Source organism: Balaenoptera physalus, assembly GCF_965194825.1.
Source record: "Balaenoptera physalus genome assembly, chromosome: 20".
NCBI lineage: Eukaryota > Metazoa > Chordata > Mammalia > Artiodactyla > Balaenopteridae > Balaenoptera > Balaenoptera physalus.
The window spans coordinates 22,543,809-22,562,753 of record NC_138901.1 but is presented as its reverse complement, the minus strand read 5'-3'; the positions used below and the strand labels follow the sequence as shown (position 1 = coordinate 22,562,753).

Genomic DNA, 18,945 nt, shown 5'->3' with positions numbered 1-18,945 from the left:
AAACTTGTTTTCCAGTGACACAAGAACTTATTGCACACAATATAAAGAATACTCTACAGTTGAGAGCAATTAGTATGGCATAGACCATAGATTTTCTAAGAGTCCAGAAGAGAGAAAGGGTAATCAGGACTAAAGTAGAAATGACTTCTTGATAGGATTAGTCCCAGTGGTTTGCATAGTTAGGTGTTGGGTTGACTTGAATGGAGGCGATAGTTCAGAATAAGGTCTGAAGATTGGATTTGATCTTTCCCTACTGTTTGAAACCTCTCTTCTTATTCAGAGATTCCCAGGAGCATTGCTGATTGTTACTCTCTTTGTTCAGGCACACAAGGGAGTAGAACTGGGGGGCATTTCATAGGGGCTAGCAAATCTGTTTGAATCCTAGAATTTTTCATTGTAAACATCAGAGACTTTAAAGTACAACTAGAACCTGCAGAGGGAAAGAGAGTGAGAGACATACAGACAGTGAGTTTAAGAAAGGTGAGGTAAATGGATACTCACCTATTTTTGGGTGATGGAAAATTATTATTATTGCTTCATTTTAAGAACAGTTTTCAATTTGGTTCTCTTTAAACTTTGAGCTCCTTGAAAAGAGAAATTAAGTTTTATCCATATTTCACCTTCATCTCTATGGTGATAGGCATGTAATAAGCACTTAATAACTCATAAATCCATTATTTATTTAAAATAACAGGGAAATTTGAAGCCCATCTTTTATTTTTTTCCTTTTTAATTGTGGCAAAACCCACATAACATAAAATTGCCATCTTAACCATTTTTAAGTGTACAGTTCAGTAGTGTTTACTAAATTCACATTGTTGTGCAAAAGCCCATCTGCCTTGAATGGCTAGTACAGTCTTTACCCTTCAAAAAGAATGGGACCTTATTCTGTTGCCAATATTAAGGGGTGACTTTAATTGTCTTGTAAATGGCTCTTTTATTTTTTAGTGTCACATTCAACATTGTGCAGACATTGTGCTGGTTTCTCTTACATAGCTCTTTCTGTAATACCCACATGATTTGACCTAGAATATAGCCACATTTATGGTATATTGAGGTAATTCATGACTGATTTTTTTCATTGTACCAAACCTTTTCTATAAGTAACCACTGAAGAAAGCCCTGTTGCTCCACTGAAAATCATGCCTCCTTGTTATTGTATAGACCAGTCACTGCAAATAATTTCTAGGCTCATGGCTTTGTAAGTTCTTTGCATTTACTCATTTATTGTCAACCTTTAGTTCCTTTTATTTGATTTTAAGACTCTAACATTTTTAACATGCAGCCATCCACTAAATTTAAACCTGATCTTTTTAGGATTTTTTTGTTAACGTTTAAAAATTATTTCAACCCATGCAAGACTTTCACAAAGAGTGCCAGTCCCTGGGGCTACAGTGTATATAACTTGTCAGTGGATAGGTTGGAGAATAGGGTATGCCAACTCTGAAGCAAAATTATCTGTGGTACGATAGAAAATTAAACTTTGTAAAGTGGGTTTAATTTTGTAGTTGAATTTCCCTTATTATTCACTTTTTGTTCTCCCCTAGTATTTATTAAAATATTTCAAAAGTTAAAAAAAAATAGGAACTTTTGTGTGTGGCAGGTAAGTGATTATTAGTGTTAAAAAACTAAAAGACCTGTAGAAAAGATATGTTGACAAGATGTCTGAAGGAAACAACATAAAGAAAGGCCTGTTGATGAGAAATGTTACAGACAGTTTTTTATTATAGAAGCAGAGGATGTGTTTAATTTGGAATAAAGCAACAGCAAATGATAGTTGTATTTTGTGGCTGTTGAGCTGGATTTGGTTCTTGAAATTGTTTTATAACCTTCCGGCAGCTTTGAAATGGAATGGACTGTAGCTCAGAATCTTTATTTTGCTATGAAATAGGTAAGTAGGTGTAGCCCGGAAGTGGTGCCTGAACTTCCTTTGTTATATTTTCTAAGCCGTTTGACGATTTGGCTGATTTTTTGGTCACAAAGAAAAGTTCAGCACCTGAGAAAAATGAATGAGGTGTGGTATTATTTCATATTTCACGCTGTCTAGAGGGTTCAGTCAGTAACAGACAACCAACATTTACTGAGCTAATAATGTATTCTGGTTATGCCAGTTGTAAATAGCATAAGCCATGGGCATAGTAGATAAGACATCATTCCTGCTCTTCAGGCTTATTTTCCAGTCCCCCAAGTCTTGCTTTTTAAACTTACTGTACACCTTTGAAGGTTTTTTAAGGCCAGGGGCCATGTTTTATATTTTTTAGTATGTGATCAATTGAATATTTAATTGACAAAGTGCTTCAAGTTCCTTGAGAGTAGGGATTCTCTTTTATTTTTGTTTAAAAGTACTTGGTGTAGGGTATGAGGCAGTGTGAGCAGCATTTGGAAACATAAGATTTAGGTTAGAGTTTGGCTCTGCCACTTACTTTAAGGGACAAGTTGCCATAACTGAATTATTTTTCTCAGCAATAAATGGGGATTAAAATCTCTGCCTCTATTCTCACAGAGTGATTATGAGGATAAAGTAAATTAACCTAAGTGAAGTCACTTTATACAAACTGTAAAACACTATATAAATGCTACTTGTTATTAACACCTCTGATGTATAGTGTATATTTAGATATTTTAACTGAATTTGAGATAATCCATCTTTAGGTCTTCATCAAAAACCTAAATATAATAAAAATCATAAATAGAGAAGCCTCTATCTTGCTACTCTCTATTTCCCAGAATTTGTAACAGTAGTAGCTTAATATGATATGCTAGATATCTGACTCCCAGATCTGTGCTTTTAATGCTGTATATGTTTTAGGGTCCTAAGCCCCTAATTTTGGTGTTTGTTTCAGTAATTCTGAGCTCTTAGTTAGAACATCTAAAAGAGCGTCAGTCACTGAGCAATGGTGTTGGGACAACTGGATAGCAACCCAGAAAAAAGAAGTTTGATCCCCACTGTCATACCTTACCCAAAAGTATATTCCAGATGAATAAAATATTTAAATGTAAAAAATGAAATCATTAAGATGAACAATGGGATAATTATTATTTTAAAAATAATCTTAGAATGAGGAAAACTTTTCTAAGTTCAACTCCAAACCCAGAAGACATTAAAAAAAGGATAAATTTGACTGTATTTCATCATAAATAAAGTAAAAAAACAGAACAACAAGAAAAAAACAAACTGGGAGAAGTATCTGTAATATTTCATTACAGACAAAGGACAGATTTCCTTATGTATTTATCATCAGTTTGTAAAAGACTTATAACCTAAATAGAAAGGGAGAAACGATATGAGCACTGTTTACAGAAAAGTAATGCAAATGACCTTTAGGTGTTTGAAAATATTCTCAATGCTTTTCATATTAGAGATAATGCATATTAAACTATGAGATATCATTTTTCACTTGTTGGCTTGGAAAAGGCTTAAAAAAAAGATTAGCCTGGTCAGATTTTGGAGAAAAGGTTCTTACATTATAGCCAGTGAAACTATAAACTGATAAAACCACTGTGGAGGACAATTTGAATTACTTAAAGATTAAAATACATGTATCCTTAGATCCAGTAATTCTGTTTCTATCTATCTATCTTTAACTTATTCATGAAATGCACAAAATAATGTATGATTGAAGTTATTAATTATATCACTGCGATAGATTGGAAATAGTCTACCATATTTCCTTGATTCTAAGACAGTTTTTCATATTTTAATAAAGGTAAAATCAGATACACCTTATTAATGGCAGTACAGTTATAATTGGCAGCTTTTTAAATTTCTTTCTTAGTGGCACATAAAGCTGTTTTACAGTTAATGGCATTTAAATTTTTTTAATTAATTAATTTAATTTATTTATTTTTGGCTGCATTGGCTCTTCACTGCTGCGCGTGGGCTTTCTCTGATTGTGGCAAGTGGGGGGCTATTCTTTGTTGCGGTGCGCAGGCTTCTCATCGCGGTGGCTTCTCTTGTTGCGGAGCACGGGCTCTAGGCACACGGGCTTCAGTAGTTGTGGTGCGTGGGCTCAGTAGTTGTGGCTCGCAGGCTCTAGAGCACAGGCTCAGTAGTTGTGGCACACGGGTCCAGTTGCTCAGCAGCATGTGGGATCTTCCCAGACCAGGACTCGAACCCATGTCCCCTGCACTGGTAGGTGGATTCTTAACGACTGCGCCACCAGGGGAGCCCTAATGGCATTTTAGATTTGAAGAAATAGGATACTAAAATGGGTAAAGGGAAACCATGCAGCTTTAAAAGGATTGAGTTAGTTTCATATGTACTCAGTATTTATAGAACAATTTCCAAGATACATTAAGTAAAGAAGCAAGGTGCAGAACAGTGTGTATTATAGTAAACTACCACTTGTGTTAAATGATATATATCATATACATATATATGTGGGCAGATAGATATATACCTCCTGCTTAAAAATCACTAGTTTGTTCCTGAAAATCAGACCTTCTGTATGAAAACCCTACTTGGGAACCTATTTACCATTATTCTAAATGGGTTACACGTCAACCCAACCCTTAACCAATTTCTAAAACATAGCTGGCTGTTTATGAATTTTTTTAAAAATTAAGGTATAAAATACTTAAACATTTCTTCCTGATTACCAAATAATTACTATGGTTGTTAACAGTTGCTTTCTATGTAGTAACATGTCCATACCTTTTGTTGATACTTAAGCAGCTTTCCCAAAGTCCTACAAGTTGTATGTGGATGTATCTCCAGATTTCTCACTTGTCTTTTCCTTAAAAATGTTGAATTAGATTTTTGAGATTGAAAGATAAAAATTTTACTGTATGAAACCATTGTCTGGAAAATGTTGTGTCAAGAAAGATGAACTGAGGCATTTCACTGTGAAATATTAGAAGGGTACATTCTGTGGCGTATGCCTATATATTTATTTTTTATTTGCTTGACTATGCAGAAAAAAATCTTTGTTAAGGCAGACTGTGAAGGGAAAGTGGGTTGCTTTTTACTGTATTCTTTTAAAATTTGATATGATATACTTGTATTACTATTAAAAATATAGAAAATAATTATTTTGAAAAAGACTTAGAATAGGCAGAATCAAAGCAGAGTAGAGTTGGTTTCTTTGGTTTTATGCACGTGTCCCTCCTCCCACTCTAGTTTCAGTTAGCGAACAAATGGTTAATATAGTTGGGTAAACCCTGCATTAGCTAAGCCCCAACAGTGCTTCTACTACATTTTATGACTGAAGAAAAACTAGATTTGAATGCAATACAATAGAAATATGTGGTGTTACAATTTAGACTTTATTGTTAAATTAGAATGTTGATCTTCAAAACCTAACTTCCTAAGAAAAGTCATTCTTTGGCTGAGGAGAAAATAGCTTTCCTTTAATATTATGATGACATAGATAAATTTTCTGGATAGGGTCTTTGTAAAAGCTGAGTTGTCCTTCTACCTTAGTTTCCCTTTGAAATTTGTTTTTCTTTGGGAAAAGGAAATAGCACCTAACTCAGTATGTATTATGTGCCAAATCTAGAATCTAAACATTCTGCATGTCCTACTTAATGAAATACATTTTAGTATGCTCATTTTATAACTGAAGAAATAGTTTTGGAAAGGTCATACAGCTACTGAGTCTCTGCCATTCGAATATAAGCCTAACTTTGAAATCACTGTTTCTATTGGGTTTGCCAAAATGTTCGTTCATTTTTTTCTGTAAGATGGCTCTAGTAGTGCTTAGTTGTCTTTAACCTCATTCGAAACAATTTTGTTAGATTGTATTGTGACAGCTGTCATATCAGCGTGCATTTAAAAACTTATCAAAATTGGTGAATGTTTGTGTATCTGTTTTAATATTGAAGATGGGAAAAAAGCGACATTTTTGGCATATTATGCTTTATTACTTCAAGAAAAGTAGAAATGCAACTGAAACACAAAAAAAGATCTGTGCAGTGTATGGAGAAGGTGCTGTGACTGATCAAACGTGTCAGAAGTGGTTTGCGAAGCTTCGTGCTGGAGATTTCTCGCTGGACGATGCTCCACGGTTGGGTAGACCAGTTGAAGTTGATACCGATCAAATCGAGACATTAATTGAGAACAGTCAACATTATACCATGCCGGAGATAGCCAACATACTCAAAATATCCACATCAAGCATTGAAAATCATTTGCAGCAGCTTGGTTATGTTAATAGCTTTGATGTTTGGGTTCCACATAAGTTAAGCGAAAAAAACATTATTGACCATATTTCCACATGCGATTCTCCACTGAAACGTAACGAAAATGTACCGTTTTTAAAACATTGTGACGGGCGATGAAAAGTGGATACTGTACAATAATGTGGAATGGAAGAGATCGTGGGGCAAGGGAAATGAACCACCACGAACCACACCAAAGGCCGGTCTTCATCCAGAGAAGGTGATGTTGTGTATATGGTGGGATTGGAAGGGAGTCCTCTGTTATGAGCTCTTTCTGCAAAACCACACAATTAATTCCAGCAACTACTGCTCCCAGTTAAACCAACTGAAAGCAGCACTCAACGAAAAGTGTCCAGCATTGGTCAACAGAAGACTCATAATCATCCATCAGGATAACACAAGACCGCATGTTTCTTTCATGACCAGGCAAAAACTGTTACAGCTTGGCTGGGAAGTTCTGATTCATCCGCCGTATTCACCAGACATAGCACCTTCGGATTTCCATTTATTTTGGTCTTTACAAAATTCTCTTAATGGAAAAAATTTGATTTCCCTGGAAAACTGTAAAAGACACCTGGAACGGTTCTTTGCTCAAAAAGATAAAAAGTTTTGGGAAGGGCTTCCCTGGTGGTGCAGTGGTTGGGAATCCGCCTGCCTGTGCGGGGGACACGGGTTCGGGCCCTGGTCTGGGGAGGTCCCACGTGCTGTGGAGCGGCTGGGCCCGTGTGCCGCAGCTACTGAGCCTGCACTCTGGAGCCCGTGAGCCACAACTACTGAGCCGCGTGCCACAACTGCTGAAGCCCGCAAGCCTAGAGCCCGTGCACCGCAACGAGGAGTGGCCCCCCGCTCGCCACAGCTAGAGAGAGCCCGTGCGCAGTGGTGGAGACCCAATGCAGCCAAAAATTTAAAAAAAATTAATTAATTAAAAAAAAAAGTTTTGGGAAGATGGAATTATGAAGTTGCCTGGAAAATGGCTGAAGGTAGTGGAACAAAAGGGTGAATACGTTGTTCAATATAGTTCTTGGTGAAAATGAAAAATTTGTCTTTTATTTTTACTTTAACAGCCAAGGAACTTTTTGGCCAACCCAATACATTTATATCTTTTCCCTTCTCAGAAAAAGCTGATAACTGAAAATAAGAGTAGGTTTGAGGGGGACAGCAGACATGTAGTTCCCCCAAATCAAAAGAGTATGGATTGTCAGAAAGGCTTAGTTATACTTGTTGCTGGTCTAGCTGAAGGAACCTGTAGCTATAATGGCCTCTGTTCCCTGCCAACTAAATGAGCTATGCAGTCTTTATACATTGCCAAAGGTAAGCATAATTTTAATAATTCATGTATCAAATTTAGTAAGATACAGATTCTATACAACCTCTGACTATCTTAATGGAATTTAGTTAATATAAACAAAAGAGATGAACCTAGTTAGTAAACAAAATTAGTCAGAATTGTCAGTCTGTAGTAAGAAGTCTAGGTTTTAGGGCTAGACTAGAAAGGAAAAGGGATTGGGGGAGGGGAGAAGGGGAAATGGTGAATTCAGATGCCATATAGACTACTTGTTTCTCAGTATAGGGATCGTCACATTTAAAGACAGACATTAACTGTATGTTAAGACGTTATTTAATCAGAAGACATTAAATATATGTTAAGTTCACAGCAAAATAACCAGAAAGGAAGTAGCAAATTTTACTAATGAAGATTTAGAACAGATAAGTATAAGAGGCTATTTTATCATTCTAGTACTTTTTTTCTAAGAAAAGAGTGAACTAGTTATAGAAGCAGTTTGCACATTATCAAGGTAGATTACTTTAAAAGAAGCAATCGCTGGTGAAGAATTACATGGAATTAGTTGCACTTTTATTAAATACTTACTATGTTCAAGAGACCATAATAAAGAATATACATGACATTATAAGATACCGCCCTTACTCTCATAGAGTTTGCCATTTATTTTAGGAGATAAGTGGAAGAAAGCTGAAGAATAAATTCTGTAAGGATGAATGACTAGGGAAGACTTCGCAATGAAGTCTTGAGGAAGGAGGAATAGGTATTACCAAAGAAAGGAGATACTGATGTATACAAAGTGATTACAGTTGGCAAAGAGTAGACCTGGCTGGCTGGAGCAGAGAATGCCCATGGGGCAGTGCATTTCATACATTTTAAAAGCAGAAGAACCTCTCAAATTACATATTTTTAAAATGTCGAACCTTAATGTATAAAAGAGAGGGTGGAAAAAAACCACAATTGTTTGTTTGAAGCAGGGTTCTAGGTCTCCAGGAGCAGTCTGGAAACCATAACTAGAAGGCAGTAATGGGAAATTAGTTCAAATAGGCACAAATCTAATATTACTGAGTGTTTATGTCCTAGGCACTTAACAGATATCTCATTTAATTCTTAAAGCAAGTCTATGAGATAATTATTGTTATTCCCATTTTGCAGAGGAAGAAACTGAGGCTTAGAGAAGTTGAGCAAATTGCTCAAGAATAAGCTACCAGTAAATAAATGACAGTATCAAAATACAAACCTTGGTCTTTCTGACTCCAAAACCCATGCTTCTAACTACCACACTGAATGTGGAAGGCTTTAATGCTTCTCCAATTTGGAACTTTATTTTGTAAGCCAAAGGCAGTTTTTTTTTTTTTTTTTTTTTTTTTTTTTTTTTTTTTAAATTTTTATTATTTATTTATTATGTTTATTTTTGGCTGTGTTGGGTCTTCGTTTCTGTGTGAGGGCTTTCTCCAGTTGCGGCGAGTGGGGGCCACTCTTCATCGCAGTGCGCGGGCCTCTCACTATCGCGGCCTCTCTTGTTGCGGAGCAGAGGCTCCAGACGCTCAGGCTCAGTAGTTGTGGCTCACGGGCCCAGTTGCTCCGCGCAAAGGCAGTTTTTGATTAGAAGAGAGGTATAGAGTTTTATAGCAAGAAGAAATATTAAAGCTAATTTAATCTGAAATTCATTTTGCAGATGAAGAAATTTAGGTTTAGGGTTCCAAAGTGCTGAAACCCAGTCCCCAATTCTCTGATTTGTGATCTGTTGTTCTTTCCATTATAGCAATGAGGACATTGGTGGTAGAAGTTAAATACTGGTCTAGCCAAAGTATGTCTGAAGATGAAGATGTAAAACCATTTAGAAAGCTGTCTAGGTATGAGTTGATAAGAGCATAGAATAGAGTGATAGCAATGGAACTGGAAAGGAAAGTATAGTTATGAAGGATGATAAAACAAATCAACTACGAAGCATAATGTACAGTCAATTCATGCATGTGTCTTACTAGCAAGCCTTTGTTCACTGGGTTTAGTGTTAATCCTTTATAATAGCTAGCATTTATTAAGTGTTTAATGAGTGCTTGCACATGCATAGTCTAATTTAAATCCTCTCTGCGGTAGGTATTCCTGCTTTACAGATGAGGAAATTGACATTCTAAGGAATACTTTGCCCAGGATCTTACAGCATAAGTGGTAGAATCATGTTGCCAAAACCTATGCTTTTAATCAGTATGCTATCTATAATGTACTTCAGTGCTGTGTGGTGGGTTACTTCTGTCTCCTGGAGGAATGTGATGGTGGTGAGAAAGTACTGCAGAATTGAAATATACAATAGTTATTCTGGCTGAAAAAATTGGAGATAGCTTTGAATGTGATATTTTTTCTTAGGGCACTTGAAGTGCTCTTATATGTTTATGATAAATATAAATTTGTATAAATTTGCTAGAAGCTTGAGGCTAGGTTGAGTGGTAAGAACCTTGGCCACATTTTTAAGGATGGTTGGTAATTGATCTCCAGGGAAAAAGAAAATACTGTAATTTCTGTCTCATACTATAATTTCCTCGTTTATTTTTTCTTATACTTTATATTTCTCTCCTGTGGCATTTTAAATATTCTACCTTGTATAATTAGTGTATGTGTGTCTCTTAGCTCTCATTAAACTCCTAAATGATAATAATTGCTAGGCATTTATGTGTTCTCTGTTGTTTTTCATATTTTTTTATTCTGCACAGTTATTGAATCCTTCGAATGTGCAGATCTGTAGTAAGTCTTAAAAGAGTCGAAGAATGAATAAGATATAGCCTCTGCCCTCCAGAGGCTCATGTCTAATATAGACACGAATGTAACAAATAAATGTAATGCAATGCAGTATAATATCATGATTGTGAAGTTAAAGGTACAGTGGGGGCTTAATAGAGAATTGAACAACCTAACTTAGAATTTCAACTTATTTCTTGAATGATTTAACAAGTGAGAAATCTCATATTGTGCGAATAAGGAAGCAAACAACTATATCAATATTTGCCCAACTAGTCAGTTGATACATGGACTCTCCACATTCCTCCATAAGAAACACTGGTATTTAAAAGTAGGACCAAATGTAAACATGATAAGAACACAAAGTTAAAAGTATGTTTTGGGACTTCCCTGGTGGCGCAGTGGTTGAGAGTCTGCCTGCCAATGCAGGGGACACGGGTTTGAGCCCTGGTCTGGGAAGATCCCACATGCCGCGGCGCAACTGGGCCCGTGAGCCACAACTACTGAGCCTGCGCGTCTGGAGCCTGTGCCCCGCAACAAGAGAGGCCGCGACGGTGAAAAGGCCCGCGCACCAAAATGAAGAGTGGCCCCCACTTGCCGCAACTAGAGAAAGCCCTCGCACAGAAACGAAGACCCAACACAGCCATAAATAAATAAATAAACAAATACTTTTTTAAAAAAAACCAAATAGTCATAAAAAAAAAAAGTATGTTTTGTGAGAAATATATTTTAATAAAGAAAAAAGCTAAAAATTGTTTATTAAAAATGGCTACCAAAATTTGAAGTAATGGGATTATACATTTAGAAAAGGGAACAAAATAATACTATCTTTCATTTATAAATGTGGTTTACTAGTTTTAAATTCAGTCTTTTCTCTCTCTCTGAGTCTTTCCAAACCTGTGAAGTAGATAGCTACCAAATGAGAGTTACAGAGAAAATCTAGTGGGAGCTCAGAAGGAAGGAGCAAAGGACAGTCTCAGGAGTAGGAATTGCAAACTGATGCCTGTTGGGGCCAGGTGGTAACATACACAATTGAAGCCCACTGAGTGTGAGACAGTAGAAAGTAGTGTGAGTTGTGCCATGTCTAGAGAGGAAAAACTGCCACTCAGCTAGCTCATGCTCATTGTTATCATGTAAGAATATAGTCTCAGGTATTGCCAGACCTGAATTTTTTAAAAAAGAAACCAGAAATCCAGATATTTTGGTGACATTTACTAATTGATAAACGTTGGCTCAAAGTTTAAAATAATCTGAGATAAACAAAACATGTGCAAGGCCCATATTTGATCCACAGGTTACCACTTTATGACCTCATTTGAAATTTGACCTGGGTTTAAATTCAAGCTCTACAACCAGTAAGTGGTGTGACCTTGTTATAACCTCAATATACCCAAATTTTTAAAAGATTTGGGAGTTGTTTGGGGAAATTAAACATGATGGTATATAAGTTTTATACCTGTGTCCTATCTCACTTTCCTCTCTAATACATGGAGCGGAGATAATGCCACTTAATAGATGGAGAAACTTAAGTGTTTATCCATGGTCAAACTGCTGAGGATAGTAGCTATGTTTATAAGTCTTCTGACCTCTACTCCAGTACTTTTTCCATTAGACTTATGATTCTCAAGCTTTAGTGTGTAGCAGAATCACCTTGGGTGCTTGTTAAAAATGTAGATTCCTAGGACTTCCCTGATGGTGCAGTGGTTAAGAATCCTCCTGCCAGTGCAGGGGAGATGGGTTTGATCCCTGGTCCGGGAAGATGCCACATGCCGTGGAGCAACGAAGCCCGTGCGCCATAACTACTGAACCTGCGCTCTAGAGCCCAAGAGCCACAACTACTGAAGCCCGCATGCCCTAGAGTCTCCATTCCACAACTACTGAGCCCATGTGCTGCAACTACTGAAGCCTGTGCGCCTAGAGCCCATGCTCCGCAACAAGAGAAGCCACCACAAATGAGAAGCCCGCGCACTGCAACGAGGAGTAGCACCCGCTTGCTGCAACTACAGAAAGCCCGCGTGCAGCAACGAAGACCCAACGCAGCCAAAAAAAAAAAAAAATTATATGTATATATATATATACATATAATTTTTTTTTTTTTTGTAAATGTGGATTCCCAACCAGCACAACTCAGCAGGTCTGGGGTGGGGTTCAGGAAGTAACATTTTAAACAGGCTCCCTAAATAATTTGCTTTGGACCGTATGAATAAAATAAGCTTCTAAGAATGTTACCTTGACTGTAGTAAGTAGGGTAGACAGTTGGTTCTTTTGCTCATCCAAAATATATTAGTAATTTTTAGTCCGAATTAGTATAATGCTATTTATTTTTCTTATAGTCTTAGCCTGATTTACACTGTTTCCAACATTATTACTTATGGACTTCTTGCCCTAGGTTAATTTGCATGATTAAAATGAAATTGGTTTGTGTGGAAACTGGTTTCTTACTTTGGCAAGAAAGTGGAGTGTCCAAGAAACTTTTAAAATTAGAAGTATAGAGTGACAGTGATTTCATTGTAATTAGAGTAGTCCAATCAGGTGGAAATAGTTGAAAATATAAACTTTCACTAGTTAAACCAATATTTGATAAGTAGGAACTAAGAGGAGACAAAAATGCCCTCAAAGTTGTATGGAATCATAGACTTTAGAATTGGAAAAGAAAATTTCTGTGGATGACCTAGGATCTCTGGGCTTTTTAGCAGACTTCAGAGGAAATAAGGAGGATTTTTGAGTAATTTCAATCTACTTGACTTTCTGAATTTACTCCTACATTCCACGTGGACTTCATCTGTTACAAATTTGGCATACTATGGATTAATAACTTGCTGTTCAATACACATACATAGGTGCTATTGTCTTCCTCCAGATGACAGTAATAATAAAATAGTAAGCATTTTAATTTATTCTGTTTTGCTTAGGCTTAATTAATTTTCTTAGACGATTTGTACTATATGTTTAATTTGGAGAAGGTCTTGCTAAAGTATGCTTCATTCTTTCGGCTTGGATTTAACATTTGTGTAACCTTGCTTTTCAAACTCAGTGGTCACTCTTTTGTTAATGGAATGATAACATGGGAAGGATTTGAGGGTAATACTTTGGTGATAATTTTCTCCATCTGTAAATAGGGTTGTTTCATTATCACCAAATTGTAGGTAGAACATTAAAATTTATCACAGCTTCTTAAGAGTGTCTTTAATTTTAAGGTACTTATTGCCAGTTTTGGAAATGAAAGAACAAATTGATTTTTTAATTTTCTGAGGCCTTAAGAAGATGACAGTGTTAAGAGTTCAACAGCATCCTAAATAGTGATTTATAGTGAAACGTTAGGGTTTACAAAGCATCTTCTGTTTGTTGTTTCTTTTGATCTACATGCCAATCCTGAAAGTGAAGATAATATCTCCATTTTGCAGGAGAGGCTGCTGAGACTCATGTGCTGATTGTCAAAAGTCACACAGTGTTTAGAAATTCCCTCATTGGAGAACTGAGTTTTTGTAGCCAGCGTTTTTAGGGACTACCTAGAAAAATATAGAAAGAAAATAATTAAAGATGAGTTGAGGAGGGTGTTGATGTGTAGAGTAAAGGAAGAGCAATCTAAATGAAGCTGGAAGGTCTTTTGGGGTTATAGAGTGATCCTGGAATATTAAGAAATTCTCAGTGTAGTTAATGGAAGTACTTAACCAATAGTAAGAGGATACAACTCTAAGAAGGTATTGGATTGTTGGATTATTACAGTACCATAGGACTGGCTACTACCTACGTAACTCCCCAAAATATTTTCTACTCTTCAAACTTAAGAATTGTAGTGAACCTTAGAGACCATTAAGTCTGTCTAACTCCTTAAACATTTGGTGCCTGCTTCTTGTCTGCTAATGAGTGATGATAGATAAAAGAAATTGAACAAGATTGTAATGAATAGTAATGCAAAACTCAACTATTTCTTTATATTAGCTTATATATTTTTTGAGATATGGAGACCTGTATAATATAGCATATACCTTCTGTTTGATAAAATAATTCCTTGATTACAAGACAGTTAAATCATCAGTATCTTGTGGCATCAAGTAGAAAGCACTCTGATGACTAAATATTTATTTATACCTGAACAAGGTGAGACCCACTATGAACACGTTCATTCTCTTGAGGCAACAAATGCTTTTTAATTTGTTATATCAAATTATGTCCCAGTACTGTGTCAGTTATTCAGGATATAAACATAAGTAAAACTCAGGGCACAAAAGTGTTCCCCCATTTTTTAAAAACTAAGAACCTAAAATTGCTTTACCTTGTCCCCCTATGCCTCATATTTTAGATTATTTTACCCTGAAATTTATTTATTAAATTGGTTTTCTCATTTAAAAAATAAATTGATTTTATCTTACCAAATGGTTAGCATGAAGCAGGCAGTGTTCAGTGAGTTGATGTGATTTAAGCTAAATTTGGAGTGAAAGTATGATTTCCTTTAGGTGACTTTTTTTTTTTTTTTTTTAATTTATGGTACCTCAGGCATTCCCTTTATTACCTCTCCTGAGGGCTTGAGTATCTCATGTCACCCCTGAATGAGATATCTTTTCCAGGCTTAACAATCTGATTCTAACACTTTATTTTAATTTATAATTTATTTTGCCCCTTCTCTGTCCTTGTTTATTAATATATTAGATTATATGATTAAAACTGAACTATTTTCTCCTAGAAGGCAGCTCTGATACTTTGGGAAGATGGAAGGATCTTTTGGTCACAGTTAAACTTCTGTGCTCTTAAAAAAACACCTGTGTTTGAAAATCAGAATAACCCGGTTGTTGTATAGATCATTAAACAGGCTGTGACAAGAATATAGTTAGTTTTTGTAGTGCTAGAGAATTTGGATTCTCTTTTGAGTAGGAAGCCTTTAAAAAAAAAAAAACCTTAGAAACTCGATAGGGAATAATTAATATGCTTGATGTTTCCTAAGGAAAAAATATCTAAATGATGCTGAAAGTAATCATTGTTCTTATGCTACTGAAGACTATTATTTTCAGGAGAAATTTGCAAAAGTGAAGCTTTGATTCAGAAATAAACGTACCACTTTTTACCCAGGAAGTATTTCTGAAAGTTTTATCTAATCACTGTTTTAGTAAATGAAATTATACTTAAACACACTAACATAGCTTACTATAGAGTCTTATTTTGAATAGTTTTGCAAATCAGAGAGTAGTCACCATCCTAATTTTGTATTATTCTTGATTTTCACATACGTATTTGAGTTGCTTAAAGTATGAAATAGATTTAAAGATGTCAGGTGAGGTTCTTGGCTTTTATTAGTGGCCTTTTGGAAGTAGATTTTGTGACTCTCTGATGGCTTTTTTTTTTTTTAATTTTTATTGAAGTATAGTTGCTTTACAATGTTGTGTTATTTTTGATGGCATTTATATTTACTTCTGCTTTATTAGGGTCAGTCTTTAAAAACAGTTTTAAACATCTTTAAAAGAACATTAGACATTTAAAAACTTTTTGAACCATATGTGCATTGGCTCCACAAGTGTTCTGCCCGCCACCCCCCCATGCCAGAAGTTTAAATTGGTAAGATTATTTTGCCTAATTATAGGTAATTCATGGGGTGTAGGACTTTGTTTTAATCACTGCCATATGCCCAAAGCCTTCCAAGAGTACTTGGTATATAGTAGCAATTCAGTAAGTGTTGCTGAGTGACTCTCAGTAAAGGAAAAGGCAGCTGAGGTAAATTGGGTGTTCTTACCTCTGTTGATATCCAACTAGTGTTTTAATCACTTCAGAAGCGTCTTCATTTCTAATTTATTTCTGTGGAGAAGTCACGTGTCTTCTGTTTCTGAAGTGTGCTGATTACCAGATTATGGTTGTCCTTTAATATTTTCTTCCCAGTTGTTCTATTCCTGGAGTTAGTTTGTTTAACAGTAGTGTTTGTGGGCCTCCCCTGGCGGTCCAGTGGTTAAGACTTCACCTTCCACTGCACGGGGTGTGGGTTCGATCCCTGGTGGGGGAGCTAAGATCCCACATGCCTCGCGGCCAAAAAACATAGAACAGAAGCAATATTGTAACAAATTCAATAAAGACTTTAAAAATGGTCCACATCAAAAAAAAAAATCTTAAAAAAAAAATAAAAAAATAGGGCTTCCCTGGTGGAACAGTGGTTGAGAGTCTGCCTGCCAATGCAGGGGACACGGGTTCGAGCCCTGGTCTGGGAAGATCCCACATGCCGCGGAGCAACTGGGCCTGTGAGCCACAACTACTGAGCCTGCGCGTCTGGAGCCTGTGCCCCGCAACAAGAGAGGCCGCGACGGTGAAAAGGCCCGCGCACCGAAATGAAGAGTGGCCCACGCTTGCCGCAACTAGAGAAAGCCCTCGCACAGAAACGAAGACCAAACACAGCCAAAAATAAATAAATAAATAAAATTTAAAAATAAAATTAAAAAATAGTGTTTGTATAAAAAAAAAATTATTTCTTCACAGTCCAGTTCTTTGGGCCAGTTTTGTAGATTGGTATATCCTTAAGTGTTTCAAAATCAAAACTGATTAATGTGAGGGATTATTCTCAGAAACAGTGTGGCTATAAGCAATCAGTGGATTTTGGTATTTAGCTTTATTCTCTCTTCAGTTATGATAAGTCATAATACCATCACATTTTAGCAAGAGATGAATATGTGAACATTTTAGCATGTTTGTCATTGTAGAAGTAAGCCTACCTTCTAAATACAGAATGTACAATACTGTTTGGTTAACGAAACATCATTTAAAGTTTTTTCCATCTCTTTAAAAAATTTTTTTAAATTAATTAACTGATTTTTTTGGGCTGCGTTGGGTCTTCATTGCTGTGCGCGGGCTTTCTCTAGTTGTCGAGAACGGGGGCTACTCTTCGTTGCAGTGCACGGGCTTCTCATTGCGGTGGCTTCTCTTGTTGCAGAGCACAGGCTCTAGGCACGTGGACTTCAGTAGTTGTGGCTCGCAGGCTCTAGAGCGCAGGCTCAGTAGTTGTGGTGCACGGGCTTAGTTGCTCCGCGGCATGTGGGATCTTCCCGGACCAGGGCTCGAACCCGTGTCCCCTGCGTTGGCAGGTGTATTAACCACTATACCACCAGGGAAGCCCCTAAAAAAGTTTTTTAATTGAGGTACAAATGACATACAATATTATTTTAGTTTCAGGTTTACAACATAATGATTTGATATTTGCATATAGATTTACAGTTTTGATTTAGAAAATATGAATATCAATTTTTTTCCCCATCACATGAATACATTGGTGTTGGAACATTCTAGATGTGATATGTTTTCTTTCCTTTTTCCCTCCTTGTCCAGTTGGCTAGATCACAGTCATAGTATCTATATATAGATCTTTGGCTGAAGAGGACAGTTTCTTTTAAGGAAAGTATTTAGTGTTCTGGTTGAAGCTGCCTCCTTTGAAATGAAATAAACAACAAAATGTTCTTATTTTAATGGATTTTAAGAAATATTTGTCCCTGTTAAGAGAAACCAAGAAATAGGGAACCTGGATTTCATTCAATTTGTTTTAAAAAGAAGTTGAGTTTTCTAGGGAATATTATATTAGCAAACATTCTGTTGCTACCTACCCTTTGAAAAGTCATAACTATAGGTTGTTATTCAGATGTTCCACAGTGATGTGCTCTATGATAGGATTTATCATTGATCACAAATGAATAAATTGAGGGAATTTTTTTCTTTTTTTAAATGCTGCAACCTCTTCCTGTATGTATTGTTCAGTGTCTTTTCCCAGTGAGATTTTTCCTTGGTCAGGAGCCTCTAATGAAAGAAATTACTATTTGGCGCAGGCAGTAATGTTGCCTTCAGATTGTTTTTAAAGCCAGACTGTTTGTTTTCTGTGAGTTACCTCTGAGTGGACTAATTGTAAATGTGACAGCCCTTTTAATGCCACTTTCTCTGGAGTTACTGGTGTTCTTCAGAGCTTGGCTTTGTTGTGTGCAGAAAGAGAGATGTTGGCGGACTTGGGAAGACTTCATTAAAAGGAAACAAGTTCTAAGGAAAGCTCCCTTGTTCAAGAGTTTTATTCGTTCATAACAGAACTCAAATGCACATAAGTTTTCCAAGCACTGAAGATCTAAGGTTATTTTCCAGACCTTTTACTTATTATATATTTTCAGTAAGGTCTTGATGAACCCCTCCACCCCCCAAATCCTCTTAGAGTTCTTTTAGTGTAGCAAATGACTTGATGGTCACTGTCCAGTTGATCTGTCTTTGATGTTATTTCTTTAAGGAAAAAGTCCCACCTTGGGCCCTGAGTACTGATTTACCAGGATGAGTAGTTAAATGAGAGATCGGAAGCTAGAGCCAGTTTTTTCACTTTCTCCCACCTTCCCCCCTCCCCCTGCATTATTTTAGAGGAGGTTGTTCATGTTCTCAAGTAGCAGTACAAAAATCTCACACCCTGACTTAACCAGTATGAAAACAACCGCTGTAGCACAAAGTGTCCTTCCTGTGTCCCCAGCTGAAATTGGGGGAGGGACAAAGCCCAATTGTTACTTTACCCCATCCTGTCTGCCTGCTAGAAGGCCTGTTTCCTACCCTAATGGTTTCTGCCTAACAAATGGTGTTTCTTTTTTACAGCATTATGATCCTGGACTTGTTGTGGTGATGGTAAACTTAGCAGTGGTAATTTTTTATTTTCAGACTGAATTACTCCTTTTGTCATCAGTGCACCAATATGTTAGGCTTACTTTCTCTGTTGTAGCCTTCATCCTTCTGCTTGGTCTTTTTCATTTTCCTTTCCTTTCCTTATGCAACTTGTCTGA

At 36.5% G+C, this 18,945-nt stretch overlaps 1 protein-coding gene across 9 annotated transcripts in view; it reads left to right on the top strand.

Annotated features, from left to right (window-relative positions):
* GPATCH8 (G-patch domain containing 8) overlaps positions 1-18,945 on the top strand; it is a 113,371-nt gene that overhangs the window by 42,812 nt on the left and 51,614 nt on the right. Inside the window, exon 5 of one of the 9 annotated variants that reach the window (XM_082442597.1) lies at positions 18,761-18,805. The exons of the other annotated variants lie outside the window; for them this stretch is intronic. The gene's annotated coding sequence lies outside the window, so the exon portion shown is untranslated. The remainder of the gene's footprint in view (positions 1-18,760; positions 18,806-18,945) is intronic. 9 annotated transcript variants of the gene reach the window in all.